The sequence below is a fragment of the Mastigoproctus giganteus genome, chromosome 8, assembly GCF_048544385.1.
Source record: "Mastigoproctus giganteus isolate SK-2022 chromosome 8, ASM4854438v1, whole genome shotgun sequence".
In the NCBI taxonomy this organism is placed as follows: Eukaryota; Metazoa; Arthropoda; class Arachnida; order Uropygi; family Thelyphonidae; genus Mastigoproctus; species Mastigoproctus giganteus.
Window position 1 is genome coordinate 5,734,004 of NC_143582.1, and position 27,172 is coordinate 5,761,175.

The 27,172-nt window shown below is 40.5% G+C and overlaps 1 protein-coding gene across 4 annotated transcripts in view; it reads right to left on the reverse strand.

Moving 5' to 3' along the window:
* The window catches only part of LOC150081221 (protein still life, isoform SIF type 1-like), a 496,225-nt gene that overhangs the window by 371,477 nt on the left and 97,576 nt on the right, over nucleotides 1-27,172 (reverse strand). For 2 of the 4 annotated variants that reach the window (XM_090379425.1, XM_090379421.1), the window contains exon 2: nucleotides 7,223-7,300. The exons of the other annotated variants lie outside the window; for them this stretch is intronic. The gene's annotated coding sequence lies outside the window, so the exon portion shown is untranslated. The remainder of the gene's footprint in view (nucleotides 1-7,222; nucleotides 7,301-27,172) is intronic. 4 annotated transcript variants of the gene reach the window in all.

Genomic DNA, 27,172 nt, shown 5'->3' on the forward strand with positions numbered 1-27,172 from the left:
TTCTTGTGTATATTGAGGTGGAAAAGAATTAGGAGGACCAATGGTAGTTGCTTGCATTAGGATTTGAAGATGTTTGCGAGATCCAGGATTCTTAGACTTTGAGGTAAGCCATTGTACAAGTAACGGCGTCTACCCTTAATGAACTTTGACATTTTCGTTACCTCCACCCGCTGCTACCACCTCTATCACCACATTCTAATAAAGAAGTAAGAAAAATGTAAGGAGTTTGCCACTTCTGTCTTTCAAGTGAAGCAGCCATCTGTTAAAAGCGTGTGATTAAAGAAGGCTATTTTGAAGTACTGATAGGGCTGGAATAAAGTTGGCAGAAAAATAAGGGGGTGGAAAAGGGGAGGCGCATGCGCGTGACTTGTGGCTGGATTTATCCTGCGTTAATTTATTCAGGGAGATCATTTTAACTTGGAGTAAAAGAGTGCTAGAGACATGAAATTTAGAAGTAACGATTTTGTTTTGCGTATAATGTCGCTGCCTCCTGACATTCTGCAAAACGCATGCGCAGTTCAAGCAGTAAACGAACCTGGCGTTCAGCATAGGGTAAGGACCCTAGCTCCCCTACATCGTGTGAAGATTGGAGTGTGGTGTGCAATGATCTGCTGCAGAATATTGGATACATCACAAACCGCAGCAGATCAGAGTTTTCTGCAAGATAGAGCATTAAATCAGACTTCACGTGCACTTTAAGGCCCAACTGTCCACCATTACACTTCTTTTTATGGGGCTGGGTCAATGACCGTCCCTACAACAACAACCGGAAGAACTGAAAAGCAACATATCCGACATCACTCTCAACACTCCCTGTTACTTGTAAATTTTGTTTCTCCAGCACTCTTTTCTTTGAAGTTATTTTCATTGGTTTTCATTTAAAATGATCATCCTGAAGAAGAGGAGACAGTAAGTGTAACCGAACGTCCGTTTCTTATTCCTAGAATTTCCATATGACCATCTGAGGAGCAAAGTACACTGCCCTTCCAGTTTATTAGACAGCCTATGTATAATATCTGCGCTCCTCCAGTCGTAGGAAGATTATCACGAGAAGTGTTCAGAAATCCTGTTGTGTATAAATGGAACTGATGAGTGTGTTTAGTGGTGTTGGAAACGGCGACAGTGGTTGAAAGTGGCAGTGTCTGATATTTTGGTAAGGTAGTGTGTAACGCGCATTCCTCCCACTGTTGTGTACATCGTTAGACTTTATCTCCCGATCGAATCTCGATTTAATTACTGTAGCTCGCTTGTAAATTACCTGAACCCGAGTGCACACCGCCAATGTTAATTGACCCCCGGCTCCCGAGGAAATCCCTTTAACTGTTCACCCACGGCGTTCACAAAAGACGGCGCACCGGATTGCCCGTGATTTTAATCCCCCACCACCGGATACAAGCGCAATGTCATTTTAATTAAGGCGCTTAATTAATTAATCTGTCGCAATAAAGAACTGAAGAGGGCCCAACTTCTTCGGCCACCCAAATATGCGGGGGAGGGGAACAGTCAACCCCCCCCCTTCGGAGAGCGAAATTTCGCAATGGGTCAGATGACGACAGGGGATGGTTAAATGGCAAGTTTGTAGTCTAAATCTGCAAAGATGGAAGTACAGAGAAAGAGAAATAGATGTAACTAGTAAATGACAGAAAACAGAAATAGAAAGAGAGAGAGAAAATGAAGTAAAAGAGTGAAGAGGTTAGAGAAAGCTGCATGCAGAGAGGAGAGAGAAAGAGAGAGAGGAAGAAGAGGAAAGAGAGAGAAAAATAGAAAAGAGGAGAAAGTAAAAAATGAAAGTAGAGAAAGAGCAAGCAAGAGTGAGAAAGAGAAAAAGCAGGAGTTCAGAAAGAGAGAAAGAGAAAGAAAAGAGACGAGAAAGGAGATGTGAAAAAAGAAAGAGAGAGAGAAAGCAAGAGATAGGAAAAGAGAGAGAAAGGGAAAGTAGAGATCGGAAGAGAGAGAGAGAGAAAGAGAAAAAGCAAAACGGAGAAGAGAGACAGAGAGATGAAGCAGGAGAAAAAGCAGAGAGAAAAAGAAAAAAGCAGGAGGTCGGAAAGAGAGAAAGACAGAGAAAAATAGGAGATCGGAAGAGAGAGAGAAAAAAAGCAGGAGTTCGAAAGAGAGAGAGAAAAACCAGGAGATCGGAAGAAAAAGAAAGAAAGAAAAAAGCAGGAGAGAGATGGGAAAATACAGAGAAAGAAAAAGCGAGAGATGTGAAGCAAGAGAGTGAGAGAGAGAGAGAAAGGAGGAGATCGGAAGAGAGAGAGAGAGAGAGAGAAAAAGCAAAACAGAGAAGAGAGAGAGATGAAGCAGGAGAAAAAGCAGAGAGAGAAAGAGAAAAAACAGGAGATTGGAAGACAGAAAAAAGCAGCAGGTCGGAAGAGAGAGAAAGAAAGAGAAAAATAGAAGATCAGAAGAGAGAGATAGAGAAAAAGCGGCGGGAGATGGGAAGAAATAGATCGGAAAAGAGTGATAAAGAGAAAAGGCAGAAGATCGGAAGAGAAAGAGAGAGAAAGAGAAAAAGTAGATCGGAAGAGGAAAAGAGAGAGAGAAGAAGCAGAAGATCGGAAGAGAGAGAAAGAGAGAGTAAAGCAAAAGGCAGAAGACTGGAAGAGAGAGATAGAAGAAGCAGGCGATCGGAAGTGAGAGAGAGAGAGAGAAAGAAAAAAGCAGGAGATCAGAAGAAAGAGAGAAAGTGAGCAATAGAGGGAAACAAAGAGAGGGGAGAAAAACAGAAATAGAGATTGTGAAATAGAATGAGGGAAAGAAAAATGAAAGAGAGAGAGAGAGAGAGAGAGAGAGAGAGAGAGAGAGAGAGAGAGAGAGAGAGTGGAGAAAATTGAGAAAGAGAGAAAGAAAAATAAAGGGAGTGAGAGAAAAAGAAAGAAAGAACAGACAAAAATAAAGAAAAGAGGGAAAGAGGAAAAGTGTAAAAGAAAGAAAGCAAGAAAAGGAAGAAAGAAAGATTGAGATAGAGAGATAGACAGAGAAACAATGGAAGAAAATGAAAAACAAACAGAGATAGAAAAGGGAAAGGCAAGAGAAATAATAAGCTGAGTTATCTTTTTCTACAAAGTGCTGTTGGTGTTCGTATCCATTTGTTGAATGTTGCCCCCCACGACAGACCCGTGGCAGAAAAACAGAGCGCCACCTATTGTACATTTTGCTCCTTTATGCGAGTATCACTTCATTAGATTAATGTCCTCCCCGATGAGGCGCATTAATCATTTTGTCTCTTTCTCCACTCTCTCCATCCTTTCAAATTCAATGGCCAATTATTTTCTTGGAAATTTCTGCCCCGATTAAAAGAAAAACGTAATAAGTACGCAAAATTAATTAAGGGAGCTAATTAATCAGGGATACGCTATAAACGGCCAGGCGTTCGATCATGCCCCCCCACTCTAACTACTCAGCAGCCCCGCAACACTTTTGTTCTCTTCTATCAATCACCCACAGCAAAAGGACACTGATCACGTGATTATAAAAGTCCACTTTTTGGTGCCACCACACATCCTGAACTTACTTCTACATTTCACGCGCGTTACATTTTTATTTCTTAAATTAGTCGCTTTTTTTTCTTTTTCTGTGATTGATAGAAGCGAAAAGTAAATAACTAATTATCGTGTCAATTAATGACTAACTTATTAAGTAATAATAAGTTAGTAATACAACTCGTGATATGCATATTTGTGATTTAATTAATATTAACAATCTTAGTACTGCCAACGCTTTCGTAATGCACTTTACATATTTATTCCTGAATTTTGGTAAAAATTAAAATATAACACGCATTTAATGTCTCTGATAACACAATCCATCCATTAAGAGTCTAATTATTACACGCGGACGGACAGATGGACATGATAAAGACAATAGAAGCTTTGGTATGAGAAAATAAAAGAAATTATAATTGCTGGATTTCTAATCGTCTGATTTTTGGGAAATTGGGGAAACCTTGAGAAATAGAGCAAAAGTTAAAGTTTCATAAAAATCCATCCTCTGAGAGTTCTTACATGCGTTCTTACATGCCTAAGAGAGTTAAATATAAAATTACACCAAAATGCAGTCACACTGAGAGTCGAATTACTACATGTGGACGGACTGACAGAAAAACGATATTTTTTTTTCTGTTGGTCTGATTTTACTGAAATTTGGGATGGCTCCACAAATTTTAACACACTAGCCAAATATTTTATAAAATTGCATCCATTGAGTCGAGTTATTACATGCTAACGGACAGACGGATATGGTTAAAGAAAAATAAAGATCGAGGAATTCAAACGATACACACCACCAGCAGGAAACTCAGCCGATAAACATCTCCCGGTGAACAATACGAACAAAACAAATGAACATCTGAAATGATCATATAAAGAAAAGGGCCGGAGCTAATAGGAATAGTAATGAGACTGCACCGTTAAACAAAGCACTCGAAATATCGAAGCAATTTATGTAACAAATGCAGTTTTAGGATTTCCCTGACAACAATTTAAAACTGCTCCTTCCATTAGGGGAGGATTAGAAGGAGATGCGTCACGACAACCACTCTTTTCGGGGGATCATTTTTCTCATCAGAGTTCGGCTGCGCATCGCTGCCTCCGAACAAGACGGCTACTTTACGGCGCACGCCACACAGCCGACAGTAATTTATTAGCGTCCGAGTCGGCAGCAGTTCCAATCCGCGCTGATCTGCTGCAAATTTTTCGGGTGCAAATTGTTTCGGTTTTGGGGGTGTTTCTGCCGGCGAGGAACGCCGAGATGGATACGGACAACATCGATTATGACAGCCTCGATCGATCACCACGCGCATTCATCACTATGACAACCACTAAATAAGATCGTAATGAGGTTGACACGAATGCGTCCGGACATCGACTCCGATGTTTCTCGAACATGCAAACGATAGAGCTAATGATGGCCCCTTTGGGGGAGTTTAAGGTGCAGGGACTCGCGGGGACCCGCATTTATTTTTATTTGAATGCAGCCATACTAGTTTCGATTTTCAGACGAAAATCTATCTTCCGTTTGGTAGAGATCCAGGTGACCGAGGTGGCGCTGAGGGGGTGTCGATGAAAAGATGAGTTTCTTACAAAATGCAGACGCACAGGTTTATTTCTATTGCTGCTTTGAGCAGACAGAAGGAGGTAGGCCAGAAGAGATGGAGACAATGAGAGGGAAGGTGGAGGAAAGACAGAGAGACAGACACCAAGAGAAGAGGAACATACAAAGAGAAAACGAGCCCGATAGATAGAAGCAGAGAGAAAGAGAAGCAAAACAGAGATAGAGGGAAGCAAAAAAGAGAGAAAGAGAGAGAGGGAGAGAGAGAAAAAGAAAGACAGACATAGATAGAGAGAAAGAGAGACATAGAATGGAGAGAAAGAGAAAGAAGCAAAATGAGAGAAAAACAGAGAGAGAGAGAGAGAGAGAGAGAGAGAGAGTGAAAGAAAAAAGAAAAAGAGAAAGAGAAAGAAAGAGAGGGAACCGGAGAGAGAGAGAGAGAGAGAGAGAGAGAGAGAGAGAGAGAGAGAGAGAGAGAGAAAGAAAGACAATTAAACAGAGAGAGAGAGAAAGAAAGAGAGAGACAGAAAGAAAGGGAGAGAAACAGAAAAGGTTAGACAATGAGAGAGAAAAAAAGACTGAAAGACAAAGTGAGCAGGCAGAAAGACAGCTAAGGAGAGAGAGAGACGAAAGTACAGAGTAAGAAACAGAAACAGAGAGAGAGAGAGAGAGAAAAGTCACACAACGCGAGAAAAGATTTAAAGACAAAGAGAAAAAGAGAGAAAGACGAACAGAGTAGGAAACAGAAAGGGTGAGAGAACAGATAGAAGGAGAGAGCGCGGAAGAGAGAAAGGAGAGAGACAGGAGAGTGAGCGAGAAGAAAAAAGAGAGAAGACTGAAAAAAGGGAAAAGGAGAAAGGTGAGATATCACGAGAAAAAGTGAAAGACAAAGAGAGAGAAAGAGAGAGAGAAGAGGGAAATAAAGAGAAAAAACACAGGAAACGAAAAAAAGGATTAGAAGAGAAAAACAGAGAATCTGAGGGAGACAGGAAGAGAGAGAAAGAGAGAGGGGCACAGATAGATAGGGACATAATGCGAGAGATAGATATAAAGAAAGATAGAGGGAGAGAGAGAGAGAGAGAGAGAGAGAGAGAGAGAGAGAGAGAGAGAGAGAGAGAGAGAGAGAGAGAAGGAGAAAAACAAAAAAATAGAGAACGAAAGAAAGTGAGAAGGGAAAAGAAAAAGATAGAAGCAGAAAGACAGAGGAAGAGAAAATGGGGGGAAAAAGAGAGAGAGAGAGATCGAGAGAGAGAGAGAGAGAGAGAGAGAGAGAGAGAGAGAGAGAGAGAGAGAGAGAGGAAGGAAATCGAGAGAGAATGAGAGAGAAACAGAACGAAAAGGGAGAGAGAGAGAGAGTGAGAGAGAAAGACCAAAGCAGTGAGGATGGCAAAATGGGGGAGAGAGAGAAAGATTGTGATTCGTTTGGTAAATATTTTTGTGTCGTCTGCCTCTGTTAAGCGCGGATTGTGCCGTTTCCGCAGTGATCGCGACTATTTGCGGCAGGCGACCGCACGATTTGAGTCGGCCGCAGTTATGAAAATCAAAGCGCATTAAGAAGATTAAGAGGATTAAGAAGATTAAGAAACTTTGCGAGGATAAGCGGGTGGCTTGGGTCTCGAGAGAAATTGGTGCTTGGAGGGTGTTCACCACGGCCACGTCCGCAATTAGCTCGTCCTCAACGAGCGTTTAGCGGCCCTCACTCGCGCTGACCAAAGTGTTCGCGCTTACGTCACGCTCATTGATCTCGCGCGGTTTGCTCACGTGACGCAGTTCGTTGTTCTTAATTAGAAGCGGGAATTGAGAAACATTTCTCCTTCTCCGTCGTGGATGCCGCTCAATTATCCTCCGGAGAGACGCAGTAGACATTTTCTGTCCGCTCCGCATCCGTTAATAAACGCCGTAGTGGAAATTCCGCTAATCGAAATTAAAACGCAATTTGCCAACCGAATAATCGTACGCCGCAGCGAACCGAACGTCCATTCATTACGCACCGCCACCAACAACTTACGGATTGGTTCCCCGTAATTACCCTCAAGTGAGACGCCTCGGAATATTTCTGTAACATCCGACACGAGGCGTCATTTGATCCCCGAGAAGCCCAACCCACCTACCCACAAGCCCGAAACCGAGTTAGAAATTAACTAATTGCCCCAAAGAGAAAACTGATTACCTGCGCTGGGGTGGCTCCGGTCCTTAGAAATTGTTAACAGAATCTTGACCTCAGCATCGCTCTTTCGAAGTGGAGGACCTGTCGAAGACCAACAGAACAATGAGTTGGTTCACTCCAACTGGAACATCTTTCTCAATTATGACATATTCTAAAAATAGACCCTGATGACCTCGATTGAGTTAAAAGCGAAAGATTCGTTAGTTGGTCGACTGACCAATGGTCGTTGCCATGGTAACGCATTTAAAAATGGCAATAACTAAGCGCGCGCTGAATTTTATAAATAAAAGTGTCACAAATGGCAGCGCCCTCCAAAAAGTATTCGAACATACATCGGTTTTCCATTGGACATTATCAATGTCACTCACTTCAACAGCGCGTTGGTGCCCCTTTGGCCATTGTGGGGCCGTCGTGGGTAGCACTTTTCGTCCTCCCCACACCGGGTGGAAAAGACCTGAGTTCCACTCTTGTCTGTTGTTGTGGAAATGGTAGTTTTAAAAAATTTCCATCTGTTGTTGCGAAAGTGGATGGTTTGAACATCTATCAATTCGTTGTTGTGGAAGTCTCGGATTCAGTCAGCTTAGCTGTATGGTACATGAACCGAGCATCTAGAATGTATGGCTTATGCCATACATTCCTTATATATAAATTGTTCATTCCGAAAGGTCCAATGGACTTTGAAAACGGTGAGTGATGATCGAATTCCTTTTTGGATTGTAATGTATAGACCAGGGTCGGCAACCTTTTTCTTGTTAATGCCATTTTTAATGATTAAAATATTCAAATGGGTCACTTGGACTAACGTATGCACATAGAAATAAGCAATTCGAATAGTACTATACCATCATTATGCAGCAAAAAATCTCTTTGCGTCACGTGACACTAACTGTCACGCGTTCCTAGGGTTGCCTAGGAGGAGTCTCGCACGAACCAATACAACATGCAAATATTGACACGAATGTTCTCCAGCTGAAATAATATACTCTCTGTCCAAAAATAAGAAACTTGTATTCAATGTCTAGTAGGGCCAGATTTTCCCTAATTTCAACCCATCAGTCCAGGGCTTGCCTGGGATGCTCTAGGCAAGAGGGCTACCACTTATAGTTTCCACCTTCCATAAATCTCACTGGGCTTGCGTCAATATTAGGTTGGACTGTTGCCGAAGGAGATCACATTTGGTTTATCGATCCACCATCTCTTGTTTCCTCATAAACTCATATCTCACTGAGGTCTTGTCAAAATCTAATAAAAGAGTTTTGAATCATTTATGGTGGGTGTGTTCCTTGGCTTTGACAAAGTAAATATCTACCCGAACCCTGAATTATTAAGGGAGGGTATGACTGATCCTTACCATCCCGATAATCATGATCGTTCTGTTAGATAATTCAAAGCAATGATTATTATTACTGGCCTTGAATAAGAATGAGAAATAATCTTCTTTTAATGAAACCATCAGTAGCTATTCAACCCCCAGAAGTTGAGCACGGCCCTGAGAGAATTGCGTGCTCATACTAATAACAGAATATTGGTCTGAAAATAAACTTCCCAGTGGTCATTATGTAAGAACCGATAACCTGAAGAGAGTATAGCGTGACAGAAGGTGGCAGCTAAACATGAACAGTTGGACTTCACTTAGGGGAAATGGGGGAAACTGAAATATTTCGTAACATTAAACATTAATATGGACACGCACGACAAAGCACGGGTTGGCAGCCTTAGAACAAAGTGAAAACTCAGGAGCCCCCAAAACAAAAGATATTATGGAGTCAGCGAATGCATAAAAACGCTGGAGTCCTTATACATTTGGAGAATATTGTATATTGAGTGAGGTGTCCATTTGTTCTTAATAAGTCTTCCAATGATACAATCTGCAAGTTAAGATCTTTAAAAGGTTTCAACCAGAATCTCTGGAAGATCTTAAATAGTTTTTTGTAAATCTCCTCAATGTTTTCCACCATTCGGCTTCAAGAGGCAATATTTTATCACCCGCACCTCATATAATTCATCCTAGAGGTTCTCTACACGATTGAGTTCAGGTCTCCGAGCTGGCCAATCCAACTTCTTGAGGCTCGTGTCCTCAAGCCATTTATTACTTGTGTAATAAATTCACTTAGTAATTGTTAAGGAAAACCAAAAAAGGTCAAGGATTATCAAGACTGAACAAATCTGAACATGTTAGAACGTGTTCCTTTGCATAACTTGTTCTTGGGTGATGGTACCTTAAAATGAAATAAATCTTATCATTTCTATGGTATTATTTAACTTCTTGTTTCTGAAAATTCTTTATATTTGGAGTCATCTATGTCCACTGTGGAGTTTGATCTACCGGTCCTTAACAGATTAGTTTCTTATTTAAGACAATGCGAATTTGGTACTCGCTTTAACTTGGAGAAGAGAACTGTCTTCTTATTGTCTGCGGAAGAAAAATTTATCTAATGAATCATTCTTTCTCTCAAGAAACCCAAGAGGCACTGAGAGATTAAAAATTCTTAAGTTTCAAGAAGCCCTTCAGTCATTTCCAATGCCTTATTTCATCAAAAGAAAAACAAAACGAGAGACTGTGGTTGATTAAGCTCTTGAAGATTTCTTCCTAGTTGCTGAATCAAATAACAAATACACTGAGTAGTCACTTTATTAGGCACGTCTAACATTTTTCAATTCGGGTATAGCGCAGAATACACTCGGGTGTAGTAGGTGAATATAATCGCAATTCTCTTACACCAGTGGAAATGGCTGAGTTAGTCAGTCCAGGCGACAGTTGACTGATTTTTCTCCCGGAATCTCGGGTTTTTCGTCCAGCAAACTGAATAAGAACACTTGCAAGCCCATATGGTACACGTGAACAGACAGACGGACAAGAGGACTCATTATTAAAGTTTCTCTGTAAAATTTTGCTGATTATTTCACTCTGTTATAATTCTTGTATCTTGGAGATGTTCATCTAGTTGATGAGGATTTTCATGTAACCAAAGAGCTTAACGTTTGATAGATGATGCTCCTAAGATTATCATGGATTCGTCCAAAAACACAATTCTCCTTGTGATGTTTTTTGTCATTGTCCATTACTGCACTTAACTGTAATCATTGGCCTTTCCATGAGTACATCTCCTCGAGTAACGTGTCGATTTTGGGCAGGTCTAGCTACCATGCTAGATGCATTGGCATCTCGTTTTTTATCAACAACCCCAAAGTGTTGAAACATGCGTCTCAACACTTTGGGGTTGTTGAAGCTGTTTCTGGGAGCCTAGGGTCTACTTGGCTTCTTTCAGCAACTCGGGGAGTTTTTATTAGGTCTTGATGCACCGTGATACTAGGAGCATCGAGGTATCTTGTGATTAGTCTTGAATAAATTAGCTGCTACAATCTGTTGTTTCCATGGGATGACTTCGAAATTGATGTAGGGTTAGGCCTTAGAAATAGTGTACTGGTTGCCAGTCCGCCGATTGAGACATTTCAAGAGTCAATATTCCAGGCTAAGGAACTTGTTGAAACGTGCTACAAGGGTAGAGGACCATAAATTTTGCTGCATAAAGAGATACGGGTTAGAGACAAAGGAGGGCGTATTTCCTGACCAATTCAGATTCAGCATTGTGAATCCCTGTTAGTTCTTGGCGGATTGCCCACATAGCAGAATACATTTTTATTTTTGTATTCAGGTGAGCCTGCAATGTCAGCTCCCTCATCCAATGCTAACCCCAGATCCTTGTGCGTTTACATTTTTTGAATGGTTGATCCTTTGATGTTAATATTGATACCATTGCGTAACTTCTTCCAGGTGAAAAACATTTGAGCTGTCTTTGCTTGGTTTATCTGTAATCCGATTGAGGTCAGATATTGTTCAAGCTGTTGAATTTTTTATTTGCCTGATTTTGGTCAGATGATGTGATATAAAGTTTCAGGTCATCAGCGTATGACTAGAAGTCAGTTTGGGATGCCAGGGAAGGCTCAAGAGCTGCAGCGAATAGGGTGAGGATAGGACTGACTCCTTTTGGGACCCTCCTATTAGTAACTTAAGCTCTTCAATAGCTCTGTTGTGTAATGATGAGTTGTCTAGACTCCAGGATTCATTTTAATTATACTGAGAGTATTGCCTTTAATATGGAATTATTGAGATGGAGATTAGAACAGTTAGATCAATTTTGTCATAGGCTGCTTTTACATCAAAGAAAATTACATCAAGTTGTATCCTGTCTTTAAGGACCTCCTGGATTCTTATAAAGGTGTTCATCAGGTTGCTATTGATAGATCTCCCGTTAATTGTGGAGATACGGGGGCCTGTGGTTGAAACTGTGATCTGCAATGAAGGGCTGAACTGCTTTTTTCAAAAATCTTAAGCAACCTTAGGTCAGAAGCCCTGTGGCCATTTCAGATCTCTGCATTTAAGGACCGGGCGTACAAAATATGTGTTCCAGATTCTTGGGATCTTTCTACTTTCCAGGATTTTGTTGAAAGTGTAGGCCAAGCGATCAATAGTATATGTACTACAGATTTTTATTAGAAACAAAGGGAACCTGTTTGGGCCCCGCTACATCTTTTAGTAGTGGTTTCTTGACGATTTCTATCAGAAGGCTTCGATTAATGTTTGGGTGTCATAGCGGAGATTTGCATGGAGGACCAAAACTTGTAGCAGGGAGTTATTTATGTGTTTGGTCAGCCTATTGAAAAGTAAGCTCAATCCACTAAAAATAAAAAGTCCAAAAAAAGGAAGTCAATTCAACAAAATGTTCAATGTCTTCCTTAATAGTGATTTGTTTGTCGCTTGTTTTGGTATTTCCTCAGGTATTTGCAATATGTTTTATCTCGGGTGATGAATTATGAATCAGAGTAGAGCCCTTTATGGGGACTGGTGTTCCCTAATCTCATATTTTCTTAGAGGGAAACACAAGAAAGTTTATCTCGGTGATATTTTCCGCATTTCTTTTGTGGATGGCTCATAAGTACTTCTTTATTTCAACTCGGTTCCTCCAAGTACTCCCATTGCCACTGGAACCAGCGATGGTAAGTCCTTTTACCTATATTTGTCAATATGTATCGATCTAAAGAGCTAGAGATCACAGTAGCAACGGATCAAGACACCTACCGAGCACGAAGGTCTAGAATAGGGATGCTGTGAAGTAATGCCAATCAATGGATTCTGTAGCAGAGGGAACGACCTCATCCCGTCTTCCGTAGAAATCGATATCTCGGCGCGTTCAATAAGGCGTCCTTGACGGTCGCTCGTGTGTCTTGCTAGGCAACAGGAAACGGAAAGAGATGTTTTCTCGGATCAAAAAAATATTATGTCTTTCAGGAATTTGGGCGCAACAATAAAGAGCATTTTAATGGACCACTTCCTATCTTGGGAATAGAAATAACATTCTGATGGGTACACGACACGATCCGTTCCCCCAAGAAATGTGCATACACGCGTGCCGAACTCCGGCGTAAAATCTACGAAGATAAACGCAGTTGAGAATCACCAAATGGAAAGTAGCGGCAGAACTGTTTCTAGGGTCCCTTTATTTGAGCAATATAAAGATGGGTACTGAAAACGTTTCCTGTTTGCACTTTAAAATACCGAAGAGGTTATGGAATAAACATTTATTTTGTTGGAAGTACACAGCCCCACCGTAATTTACTCCCAGCATTTGATTTTCCCAAAAGACCATGAATTTTTATGGATACAGCAGTATATCCAACTCTTTGAAAATTATTTTATTTCATACTTATAACAATTTATAACAGAAGGAGGCGCTGTTATAGCTACATGCAGTTTTTAACACAGTCGATACTGATTGCTCAATTTGAACTCATTATTCAAAATTGGACGTTTTGTTTTATTTCTTCATTGGGGAAGTTAACAATTACTTGAACTTGAATCGCAACCAGGGGTGGGCAGGGTGCATCTCTCTGCATAGCTAGGCAGCAAACCAGACTGTACCTTTCAACCTGATGAAAGAAGGTTGAAAGGTACAGTCTGGACTTAACACAGTCGATACTGATTGCTCAATTTGAACTCATTATTCAAAATTGGACGTTTTGTTTTATTTCTTCATTGGGGAGGTTAACAATTACTTGAACTTGAATCGCAACCAGGGGTGGGCAGGGTGCATCTCTCTGCATAGCTAGGCAGCAAACCAGACTGTACCTTTCAACCTGATGAAAGAAGAGCAGCCACCGTGCTGACTAAATCCTGTAATCATCTCGTCAAGTCTGATAACCAGATACAAGTGCACATTACAAGTAGGATGGGTCCTAGTGCCACACCCTGCTCAAGAGGAATCCATCTCCAATCAGCCACCATCCTCAGGGAAAGGAACCCTAGAAACTTAATCCAGATCAAGCCTGTCAACGATAAACGTGTGAAATGCTTCAGAACATCAGAACCCTGAATAACAAGCTCAGTGCCCTGATTGACATACATCTAAGTGCGGATTACGACTTTGTTATCCTTATTGAAACCTGGCTTCGTGATGACATGGACATATCGCCTTTAACCACCAACATCGGTTATCAGTCTATTCTGGCGAGCAGGAAAGATAAGAAAGGAAAAGGAGTCTTAATCTGCCAAAGGCAACAGTTCCCTCTGATCAGTCTTGTGCATACCCTGGTAACGATTTTGAGGCTGCACTGGGCTGCTATCTAGTCGATGGACTACAGTTGCTAGTTTGTGCAGTTTACTTACCCCCACCCGTTGCAGACCAATGCATTACTAATTTTACTGCTTGGCTCCTGACCTCTATCAAGTGCAACCAGAAAGTAATAATTCTCGGAGAGTTCAACCTGCCCCTTCCAGCGGCATCAAAGCTCCTCGATCAGTTAATTTCGGATCTGTCGAGTCTCAACATGCATTGCATCTGCGTTCCCCCCTCTCGCGGAGAGGCCACATTACAGAGAATCTTTTCCAGCCATGGGAGTGTTGAAGCTGTAATCAGCTCTAATTCGGCATTTCCCTCCGACCACAGGCCAATCGAAGCTTCTCTCATCCTGTTGAAAGAATGCTATAATCAACCAAACCAATCGAACTCGATTGAAAAGATCAAGAAAGCTGTATATGATCCAAAATACCTGAAAATTGAAACAGCAGTGGATCTCTTTACGCTCTACCCCTGGCGAACTCTCAGTGAAATCGATATAGAGGAGGCTGCGTTTTGGCTTCAGAAATGGTTATCTTTCATTGCTAAAGTGGCCATGTCAAGAGTCTGCGTCATCTGCCCACACTCGAAGCCGTGGTGGTCCAGCATCCTTATCTTATGCACTAGTTTAAAGAAAAACAACGACTACATGCCCAATTCAAGAGATCACCCACAGAAAGATCATACTCAGCGTACTCAATAGCCAGATACAGTTTCCAGAAATCCAAGAAGCAGGCTCTCAACTCGTTCATGGAAAAGAGGATAGCTTGTGGACAGCGATCCTTGTCGGCCAATCACATCCGGTCAGCAAAATCGTTAGACCTGGATGAATGGTGCGATCATGTAACCGGGTTCGTCAAAACAGACAGTGCAGCTGCGGACTCGCCCTGGAACAGTACCCACTACGACATAACTAATCTCACGAACGTGACGATTGGCGAATAGGAGCTAATCAAGGCCATCAACGTCCTGTCCAATAAGAAATCAATGGGAATTGATTCTGTTCCCACCGTTTGCCTTAAAGTTGCCTCCTACTTCATCAGCGATGAGCTGACGAAGTTCTTTAACAGAATTTTACAACAGGGAGTCGTCCCAAACGTTTGGCTAAATTATAGAGTCATCCCAATTCTAAAGGTGCAGAATCCGACCTCTACTGCTGACTCTAGGCCTGTTTCAATCGCCTCCCCTTTTCTCAAATGCCTGGAGAAGTGCGTGTTTAAAGTGGTTGCCAATCAGATCCTTTCCCAGAGACCTCAGCATACACATTACGCGCTCTCACAAAGATCGCCGATAACATGCATACAGGCTCTAAATTTGAAAACTGTTCAAGCCTGGGAGTAGGGCTATATTATACATGCTGGTTTTCTGGATCTGAAAGCGGCCTTTGACTCAATCCAAGTTAAGCCACTTATGTACCTCCTGGAGAACTACTACAGTTTCATGGGTAATGAAACAGAAGTTCAAGGATTCTCTCACCATTTTGAATAAAATTCCTTTTCACTGTTTTGAGAGAGGCTCATTATCTCATTACGCATTGCCTCATTTGACCTGTAGTAAACGTTCAATTAAGCTTTAATTGCGAATTATCTGACAAAAATTGTGTGCTGTCAACCAAAGTCGCCTGACCAGCATTATGGTACTCCAAATCCAGGTGTTCGTCTCCTCTGGATGGCGAAGTTGACAGGCTGGTCATCTCTAAAGCTTTCATTAGCTCTTCTAGTTCCCTTATTTCTGCTTCATACTTTCGGGTGGACATGTTGAAGAAGTGTCATTACGCTGTTCAAGTTAAGCTTCAATATTCGCTGAAATTCTTACATAGAATTTGTTTCTAACCTCTAGTGTGTGGACAGGAGACAGATATTGGAAAAGGTGCTACGACCATTCACCTGACAATGTGCTGGCATTATCGGGTGGCACTACCACGGGACATCCTGCAGTACCTTGTGGATTCAATCCCAAGATGTATATGGGCTGTATTACAGGCAAAAGGTAGCCCAATGAGGTATTAGGTAGGCGTTGCTAATGGAAAGCCAACTCACTGCACGCTCCCCACTTATATAATCATGCTGCTATTGGTGAGTGTGAAACAGATCCCTTCAAAACCTTGAAATCCATTTCACTGTGTGCCCTTGGGGATGCTAACATGTTCTTTATAAAAAATTGCACCGTGTACTCCTCTTTTGTGAATTCTTCCGTGTCAACTATTTCTATATTTCTCTACGGCAATAAGAATGGTGTTCATCTTGTAGTAAATTGATTAATATTATCATCACTGGGAACAGAATTTAAGATTAAATTAACCACTGAATATTAAAATCTACTTTTTTAACAAACAGAAAAAAATTTATATGCCACTTCACCCCAACTTACGGATAAATTGTAACCTTCTGGCTAGTCGATATTAACGTTCCACGATAACCTCTTCAGATGAGTTGTCGTTTCAAAGGGCGATGTTTGCTTATTCCCGAGGCGTGAAGCGCTATCATTACCCCCTCTTTGAAAACCCTTGCTTTTTTGCTGAGGTCAAAACCAAGGACGAAAATTGTCTCATTGTAGGCCAGGTTAATAGATATGAAAGTGATTTGTTTGAACGCCCACCTAACTCATCCCTGCCTTACACCTGTTACTGCGGGTAGGTAGAGAAGTGAAACCAGTCACGAGCCAGACACGGTATTGCGCAATCTGTCTATGTGAACATCCTATCCTGCGTACATCGAGTATCACAACACCAATTTTCACTTCTTTCACTCTGTTTTTATGTTTTTTAGATTTCATTTGCTTTCCCAGATGAAAAGGGGGCATTGAGTTTGTGGAATTTTTACAGGGACTCGTGATCCTCTTTCGACGTTACTACCACAATTAACTGCCAGATGGCAGTGGTGATCTCCCCTTAATTTAATCAATCTGCAAACAGATGAGAATCGTAAGTTCAGAAGACAGGTAAGGTGAGATTTCATTAAAAGTAAAAATAAAAGTAAAGTACAAGACGGTTTGGAAGAATTTTACCATGTGAGAGAGAGAGAGAGAGAGAGAGAGAGAGAGAGAGAGAGAGAGAGAGAGAGAGAGAGAGAGAGAGAGAGAGAGAGAGTGGATGCAGGCATACTCTTCGTCAATACGATTACCTGAGTACATTAGCATAGTCATTAATTTTAAAACCGATACACGAATTGGAGATGCAGTAATTACAGAATATCGAAATCAGATATCATTTGCATAAGCTATATTGCAGTAACGGCCTCGTTCTCAGACTAATTTTAGCTATCTACATAATTTCCTATTTATTTCCAAGAAAGGTCATTATATATGATGAGTTTCATCCACAATTCATTCTAAAATTCGACCAAAATGCTCTTCGGTGACGAACAAATCATGTTTCACCTCTGACCTTGAACTAGGAATAACAGGATCATTTTTTTGATAGTAAATGAACTATTTTTCATGGATGGTACTTTTGTACTCTGTCTGTTTTCAATTATCCTACGTTTTCTGGAAGGATTTTAACTCTTTTATTAAAACAGAATTAATGCTTCTAAATGGAAGGATGCATTTGAGGAACTGGAGTCCTGTAGAAGCTAGAGGGAGGAGATAAAAGCAGTCCAGGACGAAAATTTCAGTTAAACATAAACTGTTACATGCTGTTTAAACATGTGGATAGAAATGTATGGCCCTGTCCATGATTTATAAGATTATTTGGAAGGAAAGGACATAATTATCCCTCCGTGCAAGATGGTTAGACTGCATTTCGAATATTGTATTCAGGTCAGGAGGCCCCCCCCCCCCCCACGCAAAACTCTCTTGAGTAGCACAGTTGGTAAGATCACTGTCATCCCCACATCGGGTGGAAAAGACCTGAGTTCAAATCCCCTCAATAACGGGAGGAATTTTTATGGGTGGTTTTATGAGTCGGTCTCGGGCGAGCGTAGCATGGTTTTTTCTCCCGAAAACTCTGGGTTTTAGTCTAACAGACAGAAAATTGACCTCGGAACACACATAATTTACAGAAAATATATACAGCAACATGGCCTTAGTCACCGATGCTCCTACAATCTAATAACAACCAACCAAGCAACCCACGTAAAAAAGACAGAATTAAGTGTGATGAGGAACACCAATATTTGAACAATGGAAGATTTGAAAAAGTTGTCTAATCTCTGTCGAATCCCAACTCTTGATATTTCGCGCTGATGGGAAGTTAATAGGTGTTAATAATGAAGATTTATGGCGGCTGTTAAAGATGTGGGGAATGTTTTTGTGGTGCACAGTTTGCTTTCTTGATACCAGTGCAGCAAAAACTGAATGCCACATGTTACCTTTAAATTGTTTCCAACCAAGAGCATCCCATCATAGTTGCAATGTATCCATCTACGAATGGATTCTTCCAAAAATATGCCACAACGTTACAACGTCAGAATCGCTTCCAGGAACATAAACATTATTCCTATCTATTGCAGTGGCTCCCAAGTCACCAGATCTAAATCCAATTGAGCATTTGTGGGATGAGTTGAAAACTTTCTTCTACCTATATGTAGAGATTCACAATCATCCAATTTTAAACGGCTGCCGGGAACAATAAATCAACATGAACCAGCATGTTGACTACTGGCCAGGTTCAAAAAAGAAATCCATACTGTTTACTATTACCTTGTGGAAATGGTAAACAGTATGGATATTCGGGATTTATTATCATATATGTAATAAATCCTGTTTCTTTTCATCTCATCATTTGGTCTTACTAATACAAACACCTCACCAAAATGTAATTAGAAGCATTCATTTACAATCCATCTGCAGTAAGATGATGCATTTGAAAGTTACGCTGCATCTTTCCACTGTCTAGACTCCATCACAATGAAAACACTGCTCGCAGACACTTCTCTAAGTGATTTTTTGCTGTCTCAACACTCTTTCCCATACCAGTACGGTTAAGAAACTACTGCTGATGCAATTATTAGTGATATTTCATGTATGCAGGGACTTGGTGATTTGCAGTGCATAAAACGCGGTCGTCATGGCTACCGACAATGTAAACTACACGCGCTATGAATGGTTGACGTTGATTAGCTTCACTATTCCATCAATCATGCAGCAGCTGTTGGTGTCAGATACCCCATCCACACCAGCCTACTTGGACGCATGCGCACCTCAATTCATACAGCACATTTCCGAGGTTTTTGCCTTCTTGAATTATAACGATTGAATAAATATCCCAAGTGAAACTGCGAAGTTATTCGGCGTCTTTTGTTAGCGTTATCTTCCCTTTGACCTTTAACATTTGATGGTTCGTTGACTTAGTACACAGAACTGAGCGATATGGCTTCTTTAAGATTTCTCCCTCCTCATTTTTTCACTTCAGTCGACACGTGTCTTCCATTGTCACCAACCAAGCTTGTTCAACGTTTAGAAGACTTAGAACGAAACGTTAGTACTGTTTAACCATCAGCAGATCAGTGTCAGAAGCTGGCACCAAGAAGTGTTGAGGACAAAATTGGATTAGTTCCTAATTGGCGAAGCACTCCAATTTCATTTAAGGAACATCCCACAAAAATTCTCTTCTGCTCTACTTAGTTCTTCTCAGATGTCAAAAGATGTTTGGGCATTATCGTGTGGGGCAATCAAGAATTAAATTATCTCTCCACTGTTCCGATTAAAAATCAGCGTCATCAAAATATTTTCGGTGTCCCTGTGCAACTAACGCTTTCACCAAACATTGAGTGAAGTTTGTATTTCTCCAGCGTTTATTAACATTTATGAAGGTTCATAAAACCCATTCATTAAAGAGGTAGGTTTTTTATTTATCCAAATGTAGGTGTCAACGTAGGCCCTGCCACCTGTCACTCATTGGGTAAAGGTTTCAATTACTGGGAACAAATACACAAGTATTTGTTCACTTGGTTGTAAAGAAACCTGTGAACTGAAAATAATCCAAACTTCAGACCCAATTAGTCATACACTGAGTACCCTGGTGTCAAAGGAGAAAATAGGGTGTAACCCGATAGTTAAAAATTGCGTGGGGATAAAAATACCGGATAGATATCAAGCCGCTCATCTGGCTGGAATCCAGTTTTTCTTTGTACAGGGAGTTGAACCTCGCTTCGAAAGGCGTGGTTCAAATATTCCAAACATTACGTATTACAACCCACATAGTAGAAGGACGAATTTAGGGTAGAGCGGGGTAAACCGACAACGACGAACAAGAAGGTCACCTCTCAGTGTAGGTGATGACTGGCTGTGGGCACGTGACACGAACAGCCACGCATAGTAGGATAAGCTTTAATAACGAGATATTTGAATATTATACAATGAATTCGCTCTAGGGAATGTCAAAGGCCAAAATGACGTCACTGACCCTAAACTTCCAGAACGTACCGTAACAAATATCTTTCATGTCCTGTCTTCGATTGACAGGATATGACGGCTAACTGATACATATCTTCTACTATGAGATGAACAATGAAAATTCTTTAGTGGAGTTAGAAATCTCAGCAACTATTTAGCTGATTGAAATCAATATTCCATCTGTTATCACTGGAAGACTTGGAAATGTACTCTTATACTCCCCCTCCAAACACAAAGAGGTACCGATGTGGGAATTACAAGTGAAAAATCCATTTGGATCGTTTCCAATTTTGTAAACCATGAGTCTTATAGACGCTTTTTGGTTTACACTTGGTAAAGTTTTAATGATTGTTCTTAATAATGGAAAATATCGATTTCGTGCATTGATTGGAAGATCGCGACTGATGCTTGGAAAGACTTTTCCACGCTAATGACTGAACATCATCCATTAAGTGAACCAAGGTTACCGTACTGCTAGTTGAGTTTGTAAGCGCATCCATTGGAAAAAAAAGTGGGATACCTCAAAAGCCAAAAAAGTTTCAAAAGTTTTGAAAAAGGTGCCGAAGGACTCAGAGACACATGAGAAGCACGCGCGCTCACTTAGTTTGTGGAATAGTCTAATAAATTAGTTCGTGGAATAGTCTAATCAATTAAGCCAGAACAAACTTTACAATGATGGTATAATTTTATCAGGAAATCATTCCAGTAATAGGAAAAGAACACAAAATATTCATGGCTTTTTTTTAATCCCTATCAAGAAAAAATCACAAGAAAATCACATAATAAACAGCCCACTAACCGGTTCCATATAGCCCTGTGAAACACTTTCCTGTTCAAAGGAAGGTCCAAGCCATGCTGGTTTATAAGTACCATAGTTCTTTTAAGGAATTCTTGGATATCTCTAATCTCGATCTACTGATGTGGAAGGTTATCTTCTGTCTCGTAGCTGCTGCCGGTGCGTGAAGGTTAGACTGTCATAGAAGTTCCGTCTGATAAGAAGCTGGCTGAAAAGGCAGTGGATGAATTTCATTTGCAACGATTCTATTTACTGTATAAAAGTTATACAGTCAGGGATCTATATCGGGGCAGCAAACTCCAGTCTGAGAAGGACAGTTGCTTTAAATAGAAGCACAGCGAAACGAGGATCTTTAAACTGTATGTGTGATGATGGATGAAACCAATTTGTCGTTTTGCTTGGTTCAACGTATTCGAGATATGTTTTATCACAATCATCCACGTAAATGTTGCTCCTAGATCTTTAGCATCAAAGACAACAGATAATTAAACGTATGCAAATATGAGCTGTCACATGATAGTATCATAAGTTCCTTGGTATCAGATAAATACCGCACACTTTTTTGGAGTTCTTTATTCGATACAGTTATGGGAAAGAGATGATCCTTCTGGTTTTTAGAAAGGTGTTATTGTTGGAGCACGTTTAACAGAAACCATAATTGGGAAAACAAAGGAAATCACTCATGTCGAAAGCGACCATCTCAAAATTACACAATGAGTGAAAGAAGGAGGACAATGCAGCTTTAGAAGGAACAAATTTGACAGAAAATCAGTACTCCGAGGACGAATGACTGAAAAATTAAATTTTGGCAAAGAAAAATCCATTGCTAATCGAAATATGTGACGGGAGTTGTATGATCTGGGATTTGGGAGTCGGTGCCTATATGAAAGCAACTTCTTTCTATAAAAAAGTCGAAAGATTCGACTGGTATGGTGCCACCAACGCCAAGACTGAGCTGAGGAACATTGAAAAAAGATCATATGGTCTGACGAGTCTCGATGCACCATTGTAAGGTGAAAGTGTGACATAAAACTCACGAGGCCATGCATCCAACACTGTCTGGTGTTCAGCACTAAAGCGAATGGAGGCAGTATCATCGTAGGTGGTATGTTTCGTTAATACACATTTGGGCCTCTGTTAGAAGGTCGCGCTACCTCCAATGAATATCCTTCTGTCGTATCGGACCAACTTCGTCCTTCAATAGCTTATTTTTTTTTCCCGATTTCAATGGATTCTTTCAAGATAACAACACAAGTATTCAAATACAAAAATTATACCTGAATGGTTCGAGGAACATTTCTAAATTTATTATTGTTGAGCAGGCCACATGTTCAGTATTCTACATATATTTTTTTAAACCTTATTTAAGGATGTACACCTGCTGTACTGGATAGGGTAATGGAAAAAAGTTTTACAAACGTTCATAAAAAGTAAAAAATAATGTTAATGAATTAACCATCACTGACATTAATAGAGTTTACGTTAATTAAATTAAAATATCTAGCATGAATAACCAACCGTATACATGGTTATAAAATTGTTCCTCAAAGTTCATAAGTCCTATGGTTTAATTTATAGAAGAGTTCCAGGACCATCTAGCGTGACATTGTTTGCTACCGAACTAGTTGCCAAAATTTTGTTTTAATACTGCATTAGGAAAGCTTTGGAATCTGTCCAAGGCAGAATAAAATTTCATCGCAGTAGATGGAAAAAGAATCCTGTCCCACTGCTCCTTTTCTCTCCTACACAGTATGGATTTTGGAGAAAGTGATTTATTCTTGACATATACAGGGAGTGTATACAGGTTCTGTGCAGAAAGGAGATTAAGTCGTTTAAAATTACTTATTAGAAATGACTTGGAATATTGCCAGTTTCGCAGAATTTTTATTGAATCTGAAAATTTAACTATTTGCTTGTCTTTTTGGAATGACCCGCCATTTAAGATTCAGAAATACAGAATAATCGAAATTTTTCAGATTGACAGATCTATTTTTGATATTATTTTTCTACTAAGCGAATCATTTGATAAATATTCAACTTAACCAGATAAAGATTTTTGATCTATCATGCCACCCTCGATCGAGACCGACTAACTCGGCCACGTTGCGAAAAAGACCCATAAAAATTACTCACGTCATTGACGTGACTCGAACTCGGGTCTTTTTCACCTGGTATTGGGAGGACATTCTACCAACTGTTCTAACCAAGAGGGTAAACTTTATAAAAATAAAATAATTGGCTTCGGCCCAGATGAGTGTTGCTGAATTTACGACAGACTGCAGAAGTAATTAAGGGAACAGCATACTCATTGGTACCATTTGTTTTGAATCGGTTTCATTTATGGAAAAAAAAAGTGGCTGATAATGGCTGGCCAGAGCTGTGGTATAGTATTAACGCAATACCGAATATTAAAGTCTGTTGGTCCAAATTGACCTTCATATTCGGGTTGGACAAAAAACGGGGAAGTTCAAAGTCTCTGATTCTCTCTTTACTGAAGTGGAAATAATTTCGGACAAGCAAAGATACAGCACTGATGGCTAGACACTGCTGGATTTTCATATTAGACGCTAGGATAATTGCGGTTTCGAATCATAATGGGCAGATAAAGATTAAAACAATACTTCGAGTGTTTCCTAAAGGAAGAAACTCTTCGATAACAGATAGAGATTACTTAAAACAGGTTGTAGACAATTTCTGCATTGCGTGCACCCTTCTGTTGGAAAAACGGTCACTGGTATATTCTTTAGGCACGTTAATTGACAGGAAGTAATCTCACAACTGCAACTAATATTAGACTGGTTTTCAAGAGCTACAATGACTCTGGTGGACAGTTATATTAAAAAACAATTCCACGCTACTATTTCTGACTTCTCTTTTGACTTTTCATAATTCATAAGTATTGCACACGGCATTACGTTAATGTCCTCTGCAAGTGCATTAAAATAATTTGAATTTTTGCTTATTCATTCATGGAAATGGGTGAGCGATCATAACTTATTGATAAGAGGAAAATTTGAAGGACATAAACGGAATAAATTTAATCACTTGAAGCTGTTGTCCGTGTTTTGTAATAATCTGGACCAAGTTAATAGAGAAATTGGGGTGAAAGTGGCCAGATGTGTTGTCATTCAACATCTCACTCTCAGGTGCTTTGAAACTAGCAGGAAGTGGGTGGTTCTGCCAGATAAAGCAATAACATTACTCCAAACTGCTATCTTTCCTAGGGCATAACTTGCGTAATGCTTTTGATAGTGCAACAGGAACATCTACTTGCCTCTATTGTAACCAATCAGCAGATCCCGTTACCAGATGTGTAACCATTTAATGAGTAGACGAAGCTGGAATACGTAAACTACAGGCAGACCGCACCTGTCTACCGTACAGTAATTTACTTCGCTGTTTCCTGGCATGATAACTCGCTTTGCCGCTAGGAGTCTCACGTGAGTGCTGAATATCCATAAATAAACCATTTCCTCTCTCTATATAGCCCGAGGTGGCCTGCTGATGTTAGCTTGATTGCCAAACCATTACTGGAAGGGAAAAATTACTGCCCATCCCTAATACGCACCTGCAATAGAAACATGAGGTTGGGTGGATTTGGCTTCGGGAAGAGAAATTTTAGCAATTACATACCTTTTCAAAATTCTGAAGAGCACAGTGAGAGAGAGAGAGAGAGAGAGAGAGAGAGAGAGAGAGAGAGAGAGAGAGAGAGCAGTCATGAAGAGGAAGAGAGAGAAAAACAGCACAGGGAGATAAAGAGAGAGGGGGGGAAGAGTGAAAGGGAGTACATGAGACAGGAGATAGGAAAAACTAGAGTAGCGAGGAGAAAGATAGACCAGAGTCAGGAAAAACTAGAAAGTAGGGAGGGAAAAGAGAGACAAGAAAGAGAATTCAGGCGAGTAGGGAGGAGAAAGGGACACAGGAGACTAACAACACGCTAGTAGGGAAGAAAGAGAGAGAGAGAGAGGAGACAGACAGACAGACATCACGTTATCAGGGAGGAAAAACAGTGACAGCACACAGACAACAAAACAATAGGAAGGGGTGAAAGAAACAAGAAACAGAATACGAGTGATTAAAGAGGACAAAGAGAGATAGGAGACAAACAAAAATAGTGTAAGAATCGGAAAAAGAAACTGAAAACAGAGGATACAAGCGAGTAAGGAGAAGAAAGAGAGAAAGAAGACATAGAAGAGAATAGGGAGGAAAAAGATAGACAGGGGAGACAACATGATAGTAGGAAAGAGAAAAAGTGACAGGACGCAGACAACAAAAGAATAGGAAAGGAAAAAAGAAACAGGAGACAGAATATAAGCGAGTAGGGAGGGAAAGGAGAGGCAGGACACATACAAAAATAGAATAGGAAGGGAAAGGAGAGGCAGGATACACAAAAATAGAATAGGAAGGGAAAGGAGAGGCAGGATACACAAAAATAGTATAGAAAGGGAAAAAGAAAGAGAAGACAGAATACAAGAGAGTAGTGAGAAGAAAGACAGACAACTAGAAAATAGTAAGGGGAAGGAGAAAGAGAAGAGAGGATACAAGCGAGGCGAGAAGAGATTGAGAACAGGAGGGCGGATGTAAATTAGTAGGCAGGAGAAAGGGAGATAAGAGACATACAAAAGAATTGGGAACAGAAAGAGAGACAAGTTGTTGTTGTTTGTTTTTTTAGGAGCATTAGCAATTAAGGCCATATTGCTCCGGAGATATGCGGTGGTCACTCCCTGACCTTTCCGCATCCTCCGTATTTGGTGGTCACGGGATTAGGAAGGGGAAAGAGGGACAGGAAACAGAATACAAGTGCTAGATAGGAAAAAGAGGGAAACAGAAAAAAAACACAGCATGGTGGAAAGAGAGAAAGGGGCAAAACCAGAGAGTACGAAAGAGACGAAGACACAGTAGGCAGGATACGAGTCAGTAGTAATAGCTCTATATGCCTTACAACTCTGACTATTTGTCTTTAGCATGTTGAATTATAATTTTTATGAAGTACCGTAGAGAATGATTAAGGAAATATTTTGGTTTTTAAATTTTTAAAATCGGACTGCTAGAAGCTGAGATATAGCGATTTAAAACGTAAACGCGACACGCGTGCGAGTTACACCGCGGCCACGCCGTAGGGGTACTGATTGCGTCATGAGTCACTGCTACGTATTGCGTATGTCTTTTCGTGTCGCATTTTCGTTGCAATTTTTGTCAATCCACGGAAGCAAGTTACTCCCATGTGAAAACTGTCTAGGGCGCTCCTAAAGAAGTTTCACCTAAAAAAAAAAAACCTGCACAGTTCACCCTCCAAGAAGTTTTCTAGTTCTTCCTTGAATTTATTCAACCCTAACACTTCCACAACAACAGATGGAAGCCTATTACAAATCAACCATCCGCTGGCCAAAGACAAACTTCTGCACATCTATCATGCAACCATCCTTCCTCAACTTGAATTTATGCCCCCTTCATGTAAGTAGTTTCAGCAAATGAAAGAATGCCATTAATATTTAGCTGACGGAGTACACTCAAGGCTTTCTGAAGTCTTTCTAGGTAAGAGCACCATTTTGTTCCCTTCACCAGTCTAGTTTTCCTTCTCGGCCCGTTCTAGCAGATCTGCATCCTTCCTAAATTGAGGCCTTCAGACTGTATACAGTACTCAAGATGCGGCCTAACCATGCCTTATACAAAGGGATAATTACCTCCTCAACCCTTCTAGAAACATTTCTGTATTTCATTGAAAAAACCCCATGAGCTGTCCTGGCAGCGTGTTGGCACTGCTCAGATATTTCATGTCTGACCCAACAATCAGAGGTGAACGGTCTTTTTCATCCTCAAGATTTTTCATTCGCTAGGTCTTTTTCGTTCTTCACTATGATGATTGCAGTACCATGCAGTTGATAAGTTACTCTGGGATTACTGCTACCGTATTCAGTACCTTGCATTTGTCAATATTAAATTTCAACTGCCATTTCTCAGCCCATCGACCCAAGTTTCCTACTCTTGTTGCAGTAGCTCACCCTGATGACTGTCGTTAACCACCCTGCCAACTTTTGTATCATCAGCAAACTTAGGCATTAAGCCCATATATCTTCATCAGTTTCATTGATTAATATTGAAAACAACAATGGGCATTGAAACCCGGGGTTCGCCACTAATAACATTAGTCCACGAAGTGCAGAACCCACTGATAACCATTTTTGTAGTCTTCGACTTAACCATTCC